The 16249-nt window shown below is 39.8% G+C and overlaps 1 long non-coding RNA gene across 2 annotated transcripts in view; it reads right to left on the reverse strand.

Moving 5' to 3' along the window:
* Nucleotides 1-4874: 4874 nt before the first annotated feature.
* The window catches only part of LOC111742018, a 53840-nt gene continuing 42465 nt past the window's right edge, over nucleotides 4875-16249 (reverse strand). For both annotated transcript variants that reach the window (XR_002781143.1, XR_002781142.1), the window contains exons 4-5: nucleotides 7990-8107; nucleotides 4875-6219 (exon numbers count right to left, since the gene is read on the reverse strand). This is a non-coding gene — a long non-coding RNA (uncharacterized LOC111742018). The remainder of the gene's footprint in view (nucleotides 6220-7989; nucleotides 8108-16249) is intronic.

Genomic DNA, 16249 nt, shown 5'->3' on the forward strand with positions numbered 1-16249 from the left:
CCCAAGGCCACTGTTGGTTAGATGGAACTGGAATTCGGAACTAATGCTTTCTGTGGCATTGCACGCAGTATCACATCCACACACCTCCCTCTCAGAGTCTGAACATGGTGCTCAGAGCCTGCATAATTCATGTGAAAACGGTTATTATTTTATATTAATAGCAAACAGAAGCTTTCTTATTCTGTGACTTGGACCGGTAGTTGGTTGATTTATCGAAAATTTTGGTTGAGCTGGGAAATCATAAAACAGGACACATATAATCTTATTTTGATGTGGATCCAAGGCCTTTCTCTTAAGAAAAGAGCTCTTTCATGACCATTCTCCCTGTCTGACTAACAAAAGCGGCACTCATAATTTCTAGTTTCTGTTTTTATAAAGAGAAGAGAGAACTTAAAGTTACTTGTGAAACAATCTGAGTGTAGAATCCTTCTAGGCTTATACAAAGCTCTTTTTATTTTTTTTACAGTTATCCAATCCACACTTCATTCAATAAGATTTTTTAGATTCACCTCTGTCAAGCTGAAATAGATGCTTTTGTGTGCAGCCGTGAGGCCAGTGGCATTTCCTGACTGACCACTGTAGTGAGCATTGCATCAGGGGCACTGTCTCCCAAATATTGTCCCTGGCAGGGAGGCTCGAGGCTAACTCCCAGCCTTTCTGCTCAATGGCCCAGAGGATGCTTGGGGCACCACTGAACTGGGATGAGTGCCACAAAACAGGCTGGAAAAATTCTAGATGCCAGGCCACAGGGTAAAGAGAGTTCTCTGGAAAGAGGAGAATGGATAAAGTTTGAGAGGGTAACTACTGGTTCTCCAGAAAAATAAAGAATAAGTACAATGCCACCATGAAAAATGCCCCTTCCAGGAACAGAGGGCAGAGTGGTGTGGCAAGAAGCTGATCCTTTGAGAAGACCCATGTTCAAGTCCTGGCTCTGACGCTTACTTGCTGGGGGACATGAGGGTTCTTAGAGGTTTGTGAAAAAATAATTTCCTGTTGGCTTCTTTCCAGGAAGGCAGCATAATGAAGTGGAAAGGGCATGGCTTTTGAATCATAGAGACCTTAATTCGAATGTGGGTTCTGTTATTTACTAGAATGTGTGTTACCATGTTGCATAGGAATTTTATCTGGGCACATAGCCACCAAGCTAAAAGCTGCATTTTGCAACCTACCTTATAGCTGTATGTAACCATATGACCGAGTTCTGGGATTGTGGATGGGAGTGAATATGCAACTTCTTCATCTTCCCTAAAAGTGAAGAAGCATATCCTGTTCTTCTCCCTCCTGCCTTCTCCTATTTCTGGAAAGTAAATTTGGCGGAGGAGTCATTTTGGATTACGCAAGTACCCCAGGTGACTGGCAGAAGCAAACACAATTCACCTCTGGAGCAATGCAATTTCTATCCAGGCCTCAAATAATTTCACAGATAAAGTTCCAAGGCACACATGCTCCCAGTAAAAGACAAGGCACGAAGTGAGAAAAAAATATTTGCAAGTCACGTAGTATCTAACAAAGGACTTTGTTTTAGTAAGTTTGGATTGTTGTAACCAAGTACTGTAGACTGGGTGGCTTATAAACAACGGAAATTTATTTCTCACAGTTCAAGAAGTTGGAAGTCCAAGATCAAGATGACAGCATGGTTAGGTTCTGGTGTTGGCTGTTTTCTCCTTGTATCCTCATATTGCGAAGAGAGGGCTAGGGAGCTCTCTGAGGCTTCTTTTATAGGCCACTAATCCCATTCAAGAGGACTCCACCTCATGACCTAAATACCTCCCAAAGGCCCCACCTCCTAATACTATCACATTGGAGGTTAGGAACTCAACATATAAATTTTAGGGGAGACATAAACATTCAGTCCATAACAGACTTGTACCTAAAATATATAAAGAACTCTTAAAATTCAATAGTGATAAGACAAACAGCCCAATTAAAAAATGGGCAAAAATTTAAATAGACATTTCACCAAAGGAGATAACCAAATTGCTAATGAATACATGAAAAGATGCTCAAAATCATTAGGGAAATGTAAATTGAAACCATGAGAGACCATTTCACACCCACTATGATGGCTACAGTCAAGTACAGACAATAACAAATGTTGGCAAGAATGTGGAGAAATCAAAATCCTCAAATATTAGTACTGGTGGGAAGCTACTTTGGAAAACTGTTTGGCAGTTTCTGAAAAACTTAAATGTAAATTTGCCATACGACCCAGAAATTCTACTCTTAGGTAAATAACAAAGAGAAATGAAAACATACCTATACAAAGACACGCCTAATGTTCACAGCATCATTAATCATAATAGCCAAAAGTGGAAACAATCAATTAATGAACAGACAAACCAAATGAGTTATAGTCATACAATAGAATACTAAGTGAAATGCTAAGTGAAAGAAGCCAGACACAAAAGGCCACATCTTATATAATTCCATCTATATGAAATGTTCAGAAAGGGCAAATTTTGGGGGATAGAAAATAGACTAGTGGTTGCCTGAGCCTGGGAGTGGAAACAGGAATTATAAATGGGTACATGTGGTATTATTGGGATGATATAAAAGTTCTAAAATTTAATTATGGTAACACATTAGATTGTGCAATATGGTAAATTCACTAAAAACCATTGAACTGCACCTTAAATGGGTGCATTTTATGATACATAAATTATACCTCAATAAAGTTAAAAGATGTAGAATTGTATACCATTAAAACTTTCTTTTAAGACAAGAGCAAAAATAAGATATTTTCCGATAAAAATAATCAAGACAGAGTATCATCAACAGACTTTTAAAAAAAGAATTTCTAAAGAACATGCTTTAGAAAGAAGAAAAATAATGTGAGAAGAAAGTTTGGGGATGTTAGAAAAAATGATGAGCAAATAAGCAAATGAGGAAGGGAAGTAAATTTATTAATGTGATCCAAAACAACTACAAAAGCCCATGGCATTACTTACAGATTGCATGATTGTCTTCTCAGAAAACCTCCCAAAATTTATAAATAATATATTAGAATTAATGAGATTTTAGGAAAGTTAATAAAAGTCGACACACAAAATTCTATTACACTTCAACACACCACCAACAATCAGTTTGAAAATAAATTGAAATGATCTGATTAGTAAGACAAAACGTGCAGAGTATAAATTTACTTAGGAATAAATCTAAATAAATACGTGCAAGCTTTTTATAGAGAAAATTGCAACACTTTCCTGAAAGACATTAAAGAAAACTTGAGTAAACTAAGAACAAAATCATGTTCTTAGATGGAAAGATTCACTATTGCAAAGACATCGATTCTCCACAATGCAGTTTAATGTAGTACTAATAAAAGTCCTAACAAGATTATTTGTGAAACTTGAAAAACCTATTCTAAAATTTACACTGCAGAGAAAAAGTCCAGGAGTAGCTAAGACACTCTTGAAGAAGAACAAAGTCTTGGGAATCATCTTGTCATATGGTAAGATTTATTATTAATATAAAATAATTAAGAAAGTACGGTGCTGGAGCGGCAATGGAGAAGAATAGAAAGATCAAAAATAGAACTTAATATATGTGGAAACTTGATTTATTACAAAACAGATATTGCACATCAGTGGGGAAAAGGATGGACTGTTCAATAAATGATGCTAGAACAACTGGTTGATGCCAATGATGCCAGAACAAGTGGGGTGGGGGGACTGAATCCCTACCTCACACCATGAACAAAAGCAATTCCATTTGGATTAAGCACTAAACAATAAAAGGTAGATCTACATATGGGATCACATTCTATAAAAACCATGAACACAAACACACACACACACACACACACACACACACACACACACACACACACACACAGACACACAAATGCATGTAGAAACTGGGGAAGACTGAATATGATTTGTAGTCTAGTTAACAGTATTTACCAATATCAGTTTCTGGGCTTTTATATTGTACTATAGTTATATAAAATATCACCAGAGGGAAGCTGAGGGAAGGGTTCATGGAACTCTGTGAACTATTTTTGCAACTTTCAGTGAGTCTATAATTATTTCAAAGTTAAAAGTAAAAAAAAAAAAAGTGAAAGGAAAAGCTATAAAATGTTTAGGAGGCAATATATAATATGTTTATGATCTCAAGGTGGAAAGACTTTCTTAGTGAAAACAGATGGTGCAAAAACCATAAAGGAAAGGATTAATAAACATAATTACATTAAAATTAGAAACTTCTTCACAAAGTGACACCATAAAGAGGATGATATAGAAGGCATGTGTCACATAACATGTCTCACTAAACAGTTAGCATCCAGAATACAAAAATAACTATGTATCATCAAGAAAAACAACCTCAAATGGGCAAATGTACGACATACATTTTCATAGAAGTTCAAACAGCCCAGAAATATATGAAAAAAAATTCCTCAATCTAATTAGTAATCAGGGATGTGTTAAATAACATCAATGAAATATAAAAATATCAATGAAATATAATTTTATACCAAACGTTAGCAAAAATTAAAAAATAAGACAGCATCAAATGTAGGCAAGGATGCAGAGCAATAGGAACTCACATATACTGAGTATGAAAGTGTAAAATTGGTACATCCACTGTGAAAAACTGTTTGGCAATAGCTCCTAAGGCTGAACATACACATATGACTCAGCAGTGTTCGTGATAGGCAAAAACTGGAAACAACACAAATGTCTATCAATAGCTGAATATGTTGCAGTATATTTATAAGATGAAATATTATACAGCAATTAAAATGAGCAAAACATTACAAAACAAAATGAATGAATCTCACAAACATAAGTTTGAAGAAAAATGTCAGACACTAAGGAATGTATAGAGGATGAGTCTACTCCTATCTTCTTTAGCGATGACACACAGGAGTTGAGTTAAAACAAAAAGAAAAGCAAGACAATGATTACTTCAAAAGGTAGGAGAGTGATTACCATGGTGGGTGAGGGTGAGTGGAATTTGCTTTTGATCAAGGAATTTGCTTTTTGATCAGGGCTTCTTGGGTATTGGCAAGTATTCTTGAATTAGACCTAACAATTATTTGTTAGTTTGTATATAGGGCATATGGACTTTTCTGTATGTTATCTTCTACCAAAAGAAGAAAAAAAGTAGGGCATATGTCACTCTACATTTCTTCCATTACAGTGTTTATCACTGGATTATAATTTCTTATAACTATAAATTAACCCCCATTATAATGAAAGATACACAAGAACAGGAGTCATGTCTAATTTTACAGCCTTGCTGAGCACTTAGTAGGTATTCAATAATTTTCAGTGAATGAATAGTAATCTGCTACTATTTAAAGTTAAGACTGAGTTTGTGAAATTGCATCTGATTTTGCAGCCTAACTTAATCTTTACACAGGAATGACAGAGCAGGACTCAACCAGCAACCCTCACCTGCATGCCAGGACTGTGACCTCGGGAAACAGAATTGAGCAGAAGAAGGGCACATCCAGTTGAATCTGCTAGGTCTCTTCTCAACATGTTACATTACATTAGACAGTTTGTGGTGGGAAATTACAGTTTAGCTGGATGGCTGATGATTGAGTGACTCTAGCATTTAGAACTTTCAACATACTGATCCTCAGTGGGATGGTCTTTGGCAAGAGCTGTCAGGGAAGTGAGCCTACATGGAGCCAGCTCCTGTCTAGAGTGGTCCCTGTAGAAACTTTAAACAATGACAACAGCTCCAGAGTTTGTTTATATGTTTCTCTGCTTATGACCCAACATCAAGCTGCTGAACCCAGCTGCCTGGTAGATGATAGCAGTTTCTCTCTCCGACATGGGCCCCAGGGGATGGAGGGATAAGGAGGAGAAAGATCAGAGGGTCAGTCTTTTGTTATACAGGCAGCTTGTGGTCTAGTGGTTCAGGCAGAAAGTCTGCATCCTGCCTCCATAAGCTTGGAATCTTGTCACTAAGTCAGAGTCGTTAACCCAGCCATAGCTGAGTTCTGAAGGTCTAAGGAAGTTGGGGCTCACACATGAAATGGTCTGCATTGAGTCCCAGGGATATGTACTTGGTATTTGGTCATTTCCTCAACAAGCATGCATTGAGTGCCTATAACAGACAGATGCTGTGCTAGGCCCTAGGGATAGTGTCCAAAGGGGAAAGTCACATCATCCTTCCAGGCTAGACTGGTGTAGGTGTTATTCAGGAAGGAGCAGATATGGTGGACTTGATCGACAGCTTCAAGAGATTGATTCTAGAGAAGTCTTCCTGAGGATGGAAAGACGTAGTTAGTTCTAGGACCAAGGAAAGAAAGCACCTGATCCAGGTTTCTTGTGGCAAGTATTGGAGCAGGCCGGGGAATATAAATGCTTACAACATAAATTTTTAGATGGCTGAACTGTAAAGGGAGGCAGATGTTTGGAGAAAAATCCCAAACTTTTGAAGTTACGTCAGGAAGAGTAATTGTTCTTTTTAAAGAGCCATGCTTTATTATCACTGTTAGAAACAACATGCTTGGCTGTTAAAACATCAGTACTGCCCCTCTCCATGGCCCCACAGCCTTTATGGAGCACCCACAGAAGCCTAAACTGTATTTGGGTGGTAGGATACAGGTTGAGCCCTTCATCACTAATATACATAGGCTCCGTGCTCTGATGTGGCTACAGGAAAAACTGTGTCCTTTTTCTCAGAGTTCAACTGGGCACTTTTTTCTTTCTTTTTCTTTTTGACTAGATCACTCCTGCCAAAGAATACAAACCTTCGGTGATCATGTGAGAAGCATGTCTGTTAATTTATAAATGTTGACACTGAGAAGTGACAGACAAGTATGAAGCTGCTTATAAGAATTGTATGCATTTCTGATCATTTATGTAGTTAACCCTCTTGAATTTAAACTTAGAATTCCTATTCCATGTAATTTTTTTGAATGGTACATGAAAGTGCATGAAATGTAGTATTTCTGACTGTATATTTACTTAATCAAAGAATTATGTGCATTCTGATTTCTCATTTGTTTAACGATGGATTTGAAAGTTTAAGAAGTATAAAAATAGTTAAACTATGGTAGGAGTTTTGAAAAACTTTGAATAACCATGGAATTGAGAAGACTGAAATGCTACAAGACTATTTTTTAAAGAAATACCAGATACAAATGTTCAACAAGCTATAACTAATGTGGAAAACTTTAACACAGGATATTCATATTATGATGGTGAACCCTGCACTGGGGAGTATGCTATGAATGCCTGTTAATGATTTTGGACATTAGCCATAGCATATGTGGAGGCCAGAGTGGGTATTGTCAGACCTAGGATTTTATAAGTAATCATGGCAGCATATTTATAGGAATACAAAAACATCCAGTGCCCAACAGTGCCTGGTATCAAATAAAAATTTCTCAGGCATGCAGAAAAGTACAAAAATAAGGCCTGGGGGGAGGAGATAAGTCGATCAATTGAAACTGACCCAAAACCGACACAGATGTTAGAGTTAGCAGAGAAAGACATTAAAATGGTCATCATAATTGTATTTCATATGTTCAAGAAGCTAAAGGAAAGATTAAACATGTTAAGTGGCAACATGGAAGACTCAAATCAAACTTACAGAGATGGAACTGACAATGTCAGAGATTGAATTAAAGGTTCTTTCTGGACACTGCAGAAGAAAAACTAGTGAACTTGATGACAGCCTTATATACATGTAATAGGAGTCTCTGAATACAAATGGGAGAAAGCTGGGAAATAGAAAAATTATTTGAGAAAATAATAGCCCCAAATGTGATGAAAACTACAAACCACATATCTAAGAAGTGCAATAAACCCTGAGCACAAGAAACATGAAGAAAGCTACACTAAGGCATACGATAATCAAATTGCTCAAAACCAATGATAAAGAGAAACTCTTAAAAGCAACCAGAGAAAGAAGAAAAATTATATACAGAGGAACAAAGATAAAAATGGCAGTAGTAATTCTTATTTGGAAACAATGCAAGTAAAGAGTGGAACGACATCTTTATAGAACTGAGGTTAAAAAACAAACCTGTAATAGAGGCTCATGGGAGTCCTGATGTTGGGTTTTGCTCAGGCTGGTGTGGGAAGGCCCAGGCCTGTGGGAACTGGCCACTTCTTACTGCTGGGGGCTCAGGGCTCCTGCCCAGCTTAAAAACAAAATAAAACAAAGCAAAAAAACCTGTCAACATAGAATTCCATACCTAACAAAAATATTTTTTAAGCTGAAGGTGAAATAAAAACCTTTTCAGGCATATAAATGCTGAGAGAACCCATCACCAGTAGAACTGCAGGTAAGCAATGTTAAAGGAAGTTCTTTGGACAGAAGGAAAATAACGCAAGATAGAAATATGGATCTAAGCAAAGGAATGAACAGTACTAGAAATATTAACTTCATGGCTAAATAATAAAATTTCAAAATTATTTAAACCTCTGTAAAATATATTTGAGCAAAAATAATAACAATGTAGAGTTTATAAAATATGTAGAAGTAAAATCAGAATCATAATGACAATAGAACAAAGGCCAGGAGTGGAGACATGGGGTCGTTCTGTTGTAAAGTTCTCACACTAGGTGAAGTGGTAGAATTATACTTAAAGGTAGATGTGATAAGTTAAAGAGTGTACTATGTGCTTTCTGTTGGGACTGTTAGAGGAGAACAGATGGGAATGGGAAGATACAGGTCAGGAGCATCCATGATCAGAGCTGCTGGGAAGGGTCCTGGGCAGGAGGTGGACACCACCCCATGGTCAGACAGCACTGCAGAGCAGGGGGAAGTGAGAGGAGGTCAAAACCAGCTTTGAATGAGTCACAATTTCTAAGACTTAGAACTGAACTTAAGAGTAGCAAGAATTCCTTTTCAGATTCCACCTTCGCTTTCATGTCTATTATTCCAGAACAGAATTAAATAAGCTTCCGTATTCTCAGAGGATGCCATATTCCATTGGATATTTTTGAGGTCAAATACCATAATGTCATAAGGGAAGGCGTTCAGATTGAGGAACTGTTCTGAGAGACTGAGGAGTTGAAGAGAATAAACATAGTAAAAGGAAGGCATGATCCAAAGACCGAGTCAGAGTCTATATTAAAAAGTTCATACTTCATGAAATAGATTTTAATTGAGAGCAGAATCCTAAACATACAGTGAAATAACACAACAAAGTCCACAACCTCCTCTTGGCATGCTGGGTTTCTCCATATAAAATAAAGCATCTAGCTGGAAGCATAGAAGAAAGCCTTATCTCTATTTCACTAATGAAAACTCCAAGGCACACAGAGAATAATTTGCCCAAAGATATGACTGATAATTAGAATCAGGCTTCTTGACTTGTGATTTAAAGTTCTAGCTATTTTTAAATCGGTGGATCTATGAAACTTTTTAATGAAGTATAATATCTAGGCAGAAAAGTGAACAAATAAAGGATTGGAAAGTGAACACATCAACAGAGCTAGCACTTAGATCAAAAACAGAATGTTCCCAGCCCCAGAAGTCCCCTCCTGCCCTTTTCCAGTCCCTATCCCCACAAAGTAACTTCTTCTAAAAAGATAGAATAATTTTGCCTATTTTTCTCCTTTCTAGAAATAGAAAAAATAAAATGTTTTTTTTTTTGTTGTTGTTGTTTTGTTTTTTGCTTCTGGTTACTTTATCTAAGCATTAGTTTTGTGAGTTCCATCCATATTACTGTGTATTCAGATAGGTTATTTATTCTCATTGCTGTTTACTATCCCATTATTTGATTCTATCACAATTTATTTATTCCTTCTACCAAAGCCAAGGGCATTTGAATAGTTTTCATTACAGAAATGTTACAAAGAATGCTGTCATGAAGATTCTTTTAGGTGGCTTTTGTTGAAAATATGTACACAGTTGTTAGATATGCATTTAGGACTGGAATGTCTGAGTCTTAGGATATATATGCTAAGCTTTGGTAGATACTATAATTGTCAAATTTAAATTTTGGCTATCAAAGTTTAAAAATCACCTAACTATAAAAATTTGAGTTTGTTTATATCTGGGCATTTGTCCTATATTGCTAAATAATTGCCTTCTCTTCTCAGCTAGATCATTGAGGAAAGGCCCATGACTTGAACTTCCCTTGTATGTCTGTGGCGCTGGGTACTTGGGCTGGGTTAGAAAAACTGTTATGTAGATACTTTCTTATTCAAATGTAGAAAGAAAAGCACAGACATGGTTCTCTTTCCAGGGAGGAGTCACTGACTTAAAAATACACAGAAAAGATAGAAAATGTCTCAATAGAAAGAATAACTGAACCAAGACAGGTTTAAAAACTTGAGAGCAGAAATCACGGCTCATGAATCTTTGTATCCCTCCCAGTACCTAACACAATGCCTTACACACAGTAGGTGCTCAATAAATATTTGCCAAATGAATGGAATCAAGGTAAGAATGATCGTGAATTGCTTGTATCACCTAGAACTCAAAGGCAAGTGCATTTTGAGATGTGGGAAAACAAGATGAATGTAGAATTGGGTAAAAGTTGGAGGAAAATATGCATCGATCCAACTCATGGAAAACATTTTATATAAAGAAAGCAACTTAGGTGTTTTATTAATTTTTGGCCATTCCTTCCAGACAGAAATCCTGGCTCTCTCACTCTGATCCTAAATAATGTAAAACTGAAGAACAGATGTGTCTTTGGGGATGGAGGTTAAACTTCATTCCTCAAAACCTAGATGTAGTGGGAGAAGCAAAATTCAAAAAGTTTCATTAACACAAAAGACAAGCGTATCACTCTAAGGCACCTCAATCTCAAAGACTCAAGACAATACCTGGGGTGATGGGGGGATTGTCAGGCTGATGGGGAGTCTGACCTCTGGCACAGGCTCCAGTTTTTAGGAATGAAGGCTGAGCTTTTGCCTATGCAGCAGCAACATGCATAAAAACAGGCTTAGGTCACAGGAAATAAAGATGAGATGCTGAGTTTTTTTCCTGAAAGGGGTTTCTGGAGAAAAGGAGAGCTTTGAAAAAAGATCTGAACTTGGCAGTGTCTGCATCTCTCCATAGACCCTCAGTCCCAAGCAGACTGAGAGCAAATTACACAGATGTGTGCATTTCTGCTGAGGGTAACACAAAGGAAGCATCTTTCGTCCATTTTAAAACCAGACAGAACAAAATATAAACCCTCTGAAAGTTACGTTCAGTGGCATGTTTTGACATCTCACAGGAAATCAAATTTCTGCCAAGGAAAAACCAAGAGTTTTTGGTCAAGCCCCAAAGGACTTTTTCAAACTTCTCAAACAAGAGTGTAATATGAGGTTTCTAACCCACTCTGTAAACCACAATATCTCCCCTTCCTTAAAATCAGAAAAATCCAAGAATATTTTCTAAATGAACAAAGCGGAATATCACAGCTCTCCTGCAGGAAAGGAGGAATGTGATCCATTCAGGGCTACTGGAGTCAGGTGTGCCAAACTCAGTCTCATTTGGGCTTTAGAGAGAAAGAAGAGGGGATGAAGGTAGGGATATCAGGTTGGAGGGGTGGTGGAGAGGAAGGAAGAGAAAACTGGAGAGGCGCTTAGATGGTCAGATGCAAATTTAAAAAATGAACATTTATCGAGCACTTACTGTGTGCCAGGTTTTTTATATGAAGTATCTTATTTAATCCTTAAAGCAACTCTACAAGATAAGTATTTTTATTTCTATTATTCTGGGCAAGGAAATTAATGCTTTTCTAAAATCACATGGCCAGCCCCTTCTGCTATAGAGAGGGCTTCGCTTTGGTCCTCTTGGCCACACTGCCTTCCAAGAGTAGAGTCCCAAGGGCAAGGGGATATGCTTACCCAAAGCCTGTATGTCCCCCACTAGACAATGCTCTGGGTGCCTGGAACCCCAGAATCTCCTGCCTAGATGGCCCCAAACCTTCTTTCAAAGCCCACATAGACCTCTTTTCCTGGGTGCATACTGCTAACGGGGTGCTGGGAGGTTGATATCTGCCATTAGCCAGGGCGTGTAGGCTGGTTGTCTCCACACATGCATGTGAGGCTTCTTGTGATGTAGGACAGAATTTGTGGGGAGAGAGTGGGACGTGAAGGGTCAGGCATAGATGGGGAAGAGAATGGAGACCAGGTCTTCTCCCTTCATCATATCAAAGCAGAACTCCAAGGGGTCTGAGATTCAAAACCAAAACTGGCCTTGCAAGTCATTATGAAAGTATATCCATCAAGGTTGGAGACTAGAACTCATACATTTAAGTCTGTTATATATATTTTTAAACTTTTTAATATTGAGTCATATGGCATGGGGCCTTCCTGCCTGGGTCCTGCGAATGTTGGCAGTGGGCCTGCCTACAGTCAGTAAAGAGGCAGAGCTGGTGGGAGCCAAACCCAGCTCTGTCCTCTGCCAAGGGTAAATGCTTTCGACTGCCCCATGATGCCTGACCCCGCAGAGAAGTCAGGGACAGGAATAGAGCTGCTAAGTATTTTATGGAAATGATCTTATTTTATAGACATTATCACTAGCAATTTCCCATCACAGGTCCTGAGCTGCTAAGAGCTTACTGTGGGACCCTTGGAAAGCCACCCACCTCTCTGGGAATCAGTTCCTGCCTCTAGGAAATGAAGGGCCTGAATGGATGACCTTTAAGGGCTTGTTAACATGACGACTCTAGGAATCTAAAGAATAAAACCTGTTTCCTGTCTTTACTGAGGGTCTCATCAAAAGGTCTTTTAAAATTGTGAAGTGCTTTAAAGAATAATAAAGGTAAATAACAATACAAAGACCATGGTAGTGAGGGGAATAAAATGAATGGATTGCCTCAGACATGAAGGGCCTGGCAGATGACGCTGGCAATCAATGTCTTGAAAGGGCAGGGGCCAGGGACAGCAGTAGGAAAAAAGGATGGAAAAACGAGAGGCACAGGAAAGCTTTTATGTGGCCAGCAGGGCATTGTCCCTGGAGGCAGCCAGTCTGTCATTGCTCGTGCCTGTTCCCTGTGTCTCTTGAGAGGGAGCTGGAGACAGAGGGTAGACCCTGGATAGGAGTTCATTTAGGCCCCTGGCCACCACAGCCCAGGCTGGGGAAACAGTGGGGGCCAAATCCAGGGTAGGGTAGGACCCTGACTGGCTCACCAGGGACCTCCCAGGTATGAGTCCTTCTGTGGTGCGCTGGGAGCAGTGTTTGTGCGTCTCAACCTCCATCAGCACGCTCTCTCCCTCTCTCTACAGAGCATTTTGCCTTCCTCTTCCTGCAGTCCAATTGGCTGCTTCTATCCATTGGCCTGAAGAAGCAGATTGGTGCTGAGATCCTCACTGGTGGCCATGTTTCCTTAGGGAGGCACACTGGTCTCTGGTCCTGTACTCTGACCACTGATATAAAGCCCTGGCGAGACATAACCCACTTTACCACAGACTCAGTGCTGAGGCTGTCTGCAGTCACCTACAGCCCTCTGTCCTGCCCCTTGGGTGTGCCGGGGAGGGGTACAGCTTGAGAATCATGGAAGAGAAGGAGCTTGGCTATGGAACCAGAGGATCTGGTGTTGATTCCTTCTTCCCTTACCTACTGGCTATGTGCTCTCAGGAAAGATTCTGAGTCATTCTGAACCTTAATTTTTCTCATCCATAAAATGGGAATAATAATTTCTTATGCTATAGTGCTATGACGAGGACAAAATAAGAAAATATACTCAAATTGTCTAGTCTAGGGCCTAGTCCCAAATGAGGACTCTTTAAATATTATAGTGTATTTCAAGCACGAACTGCACAGGAAACCTTCCATCTCAATTTCAGTCCTCCCCTCCTGAGAGGTTTCTTTGTGACATCTTTGAACCATATAATTTAGTACTGAATTATACATGTATTTCAGTACTTAGTATCAAAGCAATATTGCCTTTTAAAAAAGTAGATGACATCATGTGTATGGATTTTTTCTTTCCACACTGCCTAAAGTCATTTATACTTATGGGTCTTCCACAGAACAATCCAGATAAGAAGCAGGTGTGGGGGCATATGGAGCAAGACCCCATGGTCCCTGGATGTATGCTCTTGGTCTTTCAGAGGGTTCTTACATCTCATCATCCATACTCCTCCACTGAGCTTATGCATCTAAGCATTCTTAACGGAGAAAAGCCAGACAAACAGCGTTAGAGACAGGAAGTCAGGATCTGTGTGTTGGGGAGAAACATTTCTGACTTAAGTAGGCAGGACCCAGCCTTTTCTCAAGCAGCACCCGCCCTTCCACTGCAACCTTTGCTAAGGCAACTGAGTCAGACTCTGCTGACACAGAGTAATCCTGATTATTGAGCAAAACTTGGAGGACATGCATGCAAAATCCTTGGTTATAATAGAGATAAAGGCAGACTTGGGAAGGATTTGCTATGCAGAGGTAGAGTTTTAATGCAGGGAGGAGGCAAGAGAATTAAAATGTTAATCAAGCCACAATCAGAGACTGCCATATGCTGATCAGCCCAGCAGCCAGGCCAGGGGGACACCTGCAGAACAAAGGAAGATTTCTGCTGGGATTGCTAACAACCCATTTCCCACACCTATGAAGGAGAAACAGGAACCAAGAGTCATTCTCTGTGGCTAAAACCATGGGGAAACCTAAGGATTAAAGGCTGGGAACTGCCAGCAGGCCTTTCATTTTGATATTCTTACCTTTATACGCAAATACTCTTCCAATTCCTCACTGGATGCCTATATCACAAGAAGTGAGAACTAAAGAATGACATATAAACTGAATTCTCTAAATACTCAAGGTCCCTCTCAGTGCCTTTACTTTCTCTCTCTCTCTCTCTCTCTCTCTCTCTCTCTCTCTCTCTCTCTCTCTCTCTCTGCCTCTGAGAGGAGACCACACTCTGTGTAATGTTACCCTTTTTCCAATAAACTTTCCTTTTGACTCTCACTTTGGCGTGTGTGTTGAATTCTTTCTTTACTCTCCGCCAAAGGACCCTCTTCTTCTCTTGGCGCAGGGCTCTGTCTCCCCCCAGCAACTCAGGGAAATCTGTCCTGTCCTACATCAGTTTAACATGCTGTGAACCTCCAAAATGAGTAAGACATTGAATCGTTTCTGTGCTCGGTGGTACAGTCTTAGGTCAGGTAGAAGTGCAGGGGACTGCGGCCGGGGCAGGATAATAGCTGACAGTACAGATAAGACTGAGACAACTAGGCATGGCCGGGTAGGCTGTCTGTTCCACAACTCCAGGTTCCAGCCACCGAGACCGCTGGACCAGTGAGTGGCATGTACTGAGACTGGGCTACGCAGCAGCCCTTTGTTAAGTGCTGTGGCTGAAATGTGCACAAGGGGGTCTAGAAACACGAGTGAGAGGGCCATGTTTCTGGCTCTCCATGTGCGCGTATGGCATGGGGGAGATAAATATCACTATTTATTCTGTCAATATCTCCTCTAGACCTTCATTCTACATCTCTCTCCTCTTTCTCTGGCAAGAATTCTCATTTTTTGATAGAGCATCATAATTTCTAGAATGATTCTTGGCCCCATAATTTTTGACATGCATAAGACTTGGCAGACGCACAAGAAAATGAGGTCATTTTACAAAAACCTTATAATGATTGAAACCTGTGCTTTCTATGGCGGACAGCAAGGCGAGAGTGGGGGAGGGGTGTAACCTAGAATGTGATTATGTCAGTGGAAGCACCCAAGGTAAGAACCTCTCCTCCCTGGGGATTTGTGATGACAGGGACCTTTTACTCCTGTGAAGGGGTTTCATGCCATTGATAGGAAGCCGTGTACCTCCATGCTGGGAGGATGGCTGGACTGGTCTGCTCTGCTCTTCCCAGCTGCTTTGCACATAAAATCTGAGTGAGGTTCTTTTAGAAAAGCATTTAACACTGAAGCCAAAGGACCACTCTCTGGCTCACACATACCTGGGAGTAGGGCAGGGGTGTCCATCCTAAGCGGGAGGTCAGTTGTCCCTAGTAACATTGGTGGCCTGGGGAATAAGCTGAGAGAGAGCACTCTCATCCTGCCCTCTGGAGTGACCAACCAATTCCCACTCTCTCCAGGCCCACAGATTAACACCTGCAGTTCTCGCCCCACCTAGACTGCTGAGACCTGGGAGTCACCTTCTGCCAGGAATGCCTTGAGAAGGAGGTTTTTCCAGCACTACAGAACAGTCCGTGCTTATCCAACAACTGTTTTCTGATTAAAAAGAAGACATCTCCCTGGGCGTCCAAACGTTCTCTATGGGAAGCCTATCTTACTGGTGCTATTTTTTAAAATCTAATTAATTAATTAATTAATCAATCAATCAATCTATCTATCTATTTATTTGTTTGTTTTTTGTTTGTTTATTTTTAATGTCGACAGCACCTGG

The sequence above is a fragment of the Pteropus vampyrus genome, unplaced genomic scaffold, assembly GCF_000151845.1.
Source record: "Pteropus vampyrus isolate Shadow unplaced genomic scaffold, Pvam_2.0 Scaffold85, whole genome shotgun sequence".
Taxonomy (NCBI): Eukaryota; Metazoa; Chordata; class Mammalia; order Chiroptera; family Pteropodidae; genus Pteropus; species Pteropus vampyrus.